This window comes from Cebus imitator, unplaced genomic scaffold, assembly GCF_001604975.1.
Source record: "Cebus imitator isolate Cc_AM_T3 unplaced genomic scaffold, Cebus_imitator-1.0 Scaffold199, whole genome shotgun sequence".
Lineage (NCBI taxonomy): Eukaryota > Metazoa > Chordata > Mammalia > Primates > Cebidae > Cebus > Cebus imitator.
In genome coordinates this window covers 4,174,302-4,178,751 of record NW_016107514.1, presented here as the reverse complement: position 1 = coordinate 4,178,751, position 4,450 = coordinate 4,174,302, and the positions used below count along the sequence as shown (strand labels likewise).

The 4,450-nt window shown below is 39.0% G+C and overlaps 1 protein-coding gene across 5 annotated transcripts in view; it reads left to right on the top strand.

Annotated features, from left to right (window-relative positions):
- Window positions 1-4,450, top strand: part of FRRS1 (ferric chelate reductase 1) — an 84,394-nt gene that overhangs the window by 37,179 nt on the left and 42,765 nt on the right. The window contains exons 1-2 of one of the 5 annotated variants that reach the window (XM_017547587.2): window positions 2,337-2,448; window positions 3,765-3,919. The exons of the other annotated variants lie outside the window; for them this stretch is intronic. The gene's annotated coding sequence lies outside the window, so the exon portion shown is untranslated. Of the gene's footprint in view, window positions 1-2,336; window positions 2,449-3,764; window positions 3,920-4,450 lie in introns of those variants that run through there. 5 annotated transcript variants of the gene reach the window in all.

Below are 4,450 nucleotides of genomic sequence, written 5' to 3'. Positions count from 1 at the left end.
ATTATGTTTTTTTTTTCCTCCACTATGGAGAAACCTTAAGCTCCTTTTATGTTGTAGATGTTTTTCAGAAGCTCTTGCTTGGTTCATTTGTTTTTTCCACTCCTCCTTAAATGAATTCTCCCCAGCTTTCATGTTTGATAAATAGTGGGGTATATGGTACTGTTGGACTCTATGCTGTTTACTTAGTAGCTCCTGGCATTAGATGCAGGGCTGGTTAAAGTGTGTATCTCCCAGCACAATATCTGGGGTTTAACAGGAATTCCTGTAGGGGTTTAACAGGAATTCCTGTAGTTTAGCTTAGTGAGGGGTTTGTTTACATAACTATATATGCGTTTAATGCTGTAGATTTCCCCTTAAATACATTTGCTGCATCCCACAAATGTATTCTTTTAAATTTATTAGGTTGTATTTTATGGCCCAGAATGTAGTCTATCTTGGTGAACATTCTATGTGAGCTTGAGAAGAATGTATATTCTGTTGTTGCATGAAATAGTCTATAGCTATCCATTATATCCAGTTGACTGATGTTGAATTCACCCATGTCCTTAATGATTTTCAGCCTGCTGGATCTGTGCATTTCTTGCATTTCTGTCTCTCTCTTTTTTTAAGTTTCTTTCTTTCTTTTTTTTTTTTTTTAAGTCAAGGTCTCACTCTGTTGTTCAGGCAGGAATGGAGTGGTATGAACATAGCTTACTACAACCTTCAACTCCTATGTGCAAGTCATCCTCCCTCCTAAGACTCCTGAGTAGCTGAGACGACTTGTGTAGTCCACCGCACTCACCTATTTATTTACTTACTGAGTTTTGTTTTCTACAGACAGAGTCTCATTATGTTGCCCAGGCTGGTCTTGAACTCCTGGCCTCATGTGATCTTCCTGCCTTGGCCTAACAAAATGCTGGGATTATAGGTGTGAGCCATGGTGCCCAGCCTGGATCTGTCCATTTCTGATAGTGGATTCATCTATTTCTCCATATAGCTCTATTAGTTTTTGCTTCACTTATTTTGATGCTCTATTGTTAGGTGCATACACATTCAGGATTGTTATGTCTTCTTGGAGAATTGACCCCTTTGTTACTAGGTAAAGCTCTCTTTATCCCTGATAGCTTTCCTTGGTTTGAAGTCTACTGTCTGAAATTAATGTAGCTACTCCTGCTTTCTTTACGTTAGTGTTAACATAGTGTATCATTCTCTATCCATATACTTTTAATCTCTATGTGTCTTTATATTTAAAGTGGGTTCCCTGTAGAAAACATATAATTGAGTCTGTTTCCTGATCCACTTTGACAATCTCTGTCTTAATTGCTACATTTAGACAATTGACATTTAAAGTGATGAGTGATACACAAGCACAGCTTGTTTTATGGTACTTCACTTGATTATGCTTTGCAAATACTGTGTTTTTTACAAATTGAAGGTTTGTCTTTCTTAAAAAAATAAAATTATAAAAAATTTATCAAATTATTAAAAAAAAAAGACAGAGTCTTGTTCTGTTTGCCAGGCTGGTTTCGAACTCCTGGGCTCAAGCAGTCTTTCTGCCCTGGCTTCCCAAAGTGCTGGGATTACAGGCATGAGCCACCGCATCCAGCCTTTTTTTTTTTTTAAATTGAGATGGAGATCTTGCTTTATTAGCTAGGCTGGAGTGCAGTGGTGTGATCATAGCTCACTGCCACCTTGAATTCCTGGGCTCAAGGGATCCTCCTGCCTCAGCCTCTTCAGTACCTGGGGCCACAGGCAAGTACCACTACAACCAGCTTATTTTTTCATTTTTTGTAGACATGAGGTCTCTCTTGCCCAGGCTTGTATTGAACTCCTCGACTCAAGGAATCCTTCATCCCCAGCCTTTCAAAGCGTTGGGATAATAGGGGTGAGGATGCCTTCAGCCCAGGGTTTGGAGACCAGCCCCCTTGTCCCATGCCTGGCTACAAATTGAAGGCTTGTGGCAGCTCCTCATTGAGCAAGTTTGTTAGCACCATTTTTCCAACAGCACGTGCTCACTTTGTGTCTCGATGTCACATTTTGGTAAATTTCTATTTTATTATTTATTATTTGTTATTTTTATTTTTAATTAAAAAATGGAGTTGGGGGTCTCATTATATTGCCCAGGCTGGTCTTGAACTCCTGGGCTCAAGCTATCCTCTCAACTCGGCCTCCCAAAATGCTGGGATTATGGGTGTGAGCCACCGTGCCTAGCCACACTTTGGCAAGTTTCTGAACGTTTCCATTATATCTGTTATGGTGATCTGTGATCAGTGATCTTTGATGTTTCTGTTGTTTTGGAGAGACACAAACTGCACCCGTAACAAGATGGCAAACTTAACTGATAACTGTGTGTGTTCTGACTGTTTTGCCAACAGACTATTCTCCAATCTCTCCTTTTCCTCAGGCCTCCCTATTCTCTGAGGCACAACAATATTGAAATTGGGCCAATTGAGAACCCTATAGTGGCCTGTAAGTGTTCAAGTGAAAGGAAGAGTCATGTATCTTTCACTTTCAATCAAAAGCTGGAAATGATTAACCTTAGTGAGGAAGGCATACCGAAAGCCAAGACAGGCTGAAGGTCAGGCCTCTTGTTCCAGTTAGCCAAGTTGTAAATGCAAAGAAAAAGTACTTGAAGAAAATGGTTACTCCAGGGAATGTATGAATAATAAGGAGGCAAAACAGCCTTATTGTTGATATGGAGAAAGTTTTAGTGGTTTGGATAGAAGATCAAACCAGCCACAGCATTTCCTTGAGCCAAAGTCTAATCCAGAGCAAGGTTCTACCTTTCATTAATTCTGTGAAGGCTGAGAGAGGTAGGCCCCTAAGAGAGAGGTCTCTGCTCTGTCTCACCATCCCTTGTATCTTGTCATTTACTTCGCCGATATAGAAGCATACAAAGATAAGCACACATAAGCATATGTATATCCATATATAATTATATGTATGATTATTTTGAATGAACTTTCATGTTAGATTCAGTGTAAGAAAAACGTTTTTACTTTACCTTCACTTATTCCTTCTCCAGTGCTCTTCTTTCTTTACGTAGATCTGAATTTCTGACCTTTATCATTTTCCTTTTCTCCTAAGAATTTCTTTTAACTTTTCTTGCAAAATAGGTCTTACTGGCAACACATTGCCTCAATATTTGCTTGTCTGAGAAAGTCTTTTTTATTTTTTATTTTTATTTATTTGTTTAATTTTTAATTGAGACGGAGCCTCACTCTGTTGCCCAGGCTGGAGTGCAATGGTGCGATCTCAGCGCACTGCAACCTCCGCCTCCTGGGTTCAAGTGATTCTCCTTCCTCAGCCTCCTCAATAGCTGGGATTATAGGGACATGCCATAGCGCCTAGCTAATTTTTGTATTTTTAGTAGAGACGGGGTTTCACCATGTTGGCCAGGCTGGTCTCGAACTCCTGATCTCGTGATCCACCTGCCTTGGCCTCCCAAAGTGCTGGGATTACAGGTGTGAGCCACTGTGGCTGGCCTATCTGAGAAAGTCTTTATATTTCTTCTCCACTTTTGAGAGAGAATTTTTTGAGGTATAGGATTCTATGGTGCCACTTTTTTCTCTCAACACTTTAAATATTTCACTCTACTCTTTTCTTACTTGTGTGGTTTCTGAGGAAAAGTCAGATACAGTTCTTGTCTTTGTTCGTATCATTTTCCTCTAGCTTCTTTCAGGATTTTTTTTAAATATTAGATTTCTGTATTGTGAAAATGATATGCTATATTAATCAGAGTTTTCCAAAGTTACAGATTAAGATTTTATTTATGTATGTTATAGATATTTGTTATGGAAATTGACTCGTGATTCTGAAAGCCTGCAAGTCTCAAAATCTGCTGTCTGTAAGTTGGAGAAGCAGGAAAGCTGCTGGTACACTTCAGTGTAAGCCCAAAGGCCTAAGAACCAGGGGAGCCCATAGTGCAACTCCTGGTCATGTATGAGGGCCTTGGGTTGGGGAAAGAATTGCTGGTGTTCAGTCCTGTGGTTTTCAGGCCCCAAGACTAGGGGCTTTGATGTCTGATGGCAAGAGAAGAGAGATGTCTCAGATCAAGAAGAGGGAGTAATTCCCTCTTCCTCTGCTTTTTTATTATATTTAGGCCCTCAAAGGATTAGATGATACCTACCCACTTTGGTGAAGTGATCTTTGTTACTCAGTCTGCTGATTGAGATGCTAATTTCTTTCAGAAATACATTCATAGACTCTCCAGAAATAATATTTTATCAGCTATCAGAACATCCCTCAGCCCAGTCAAATTGACATAAAATTAACCATCATGTATACCTAAATTTAGGTTTTTTTTTTTTCTTTTTTGGTATTTATCTCACTTGGTATTTTGTGTCTGATAATAAATAATTTGGGTGAAATTCTCAGTCATTGTTATTTCAAATAATTCTTTTTTTTTTTTTTTTTTTTTTTATTCTTGTATTGTTTCCTGGCCTGGAATGCAGTGCAATTCCAGAATTGC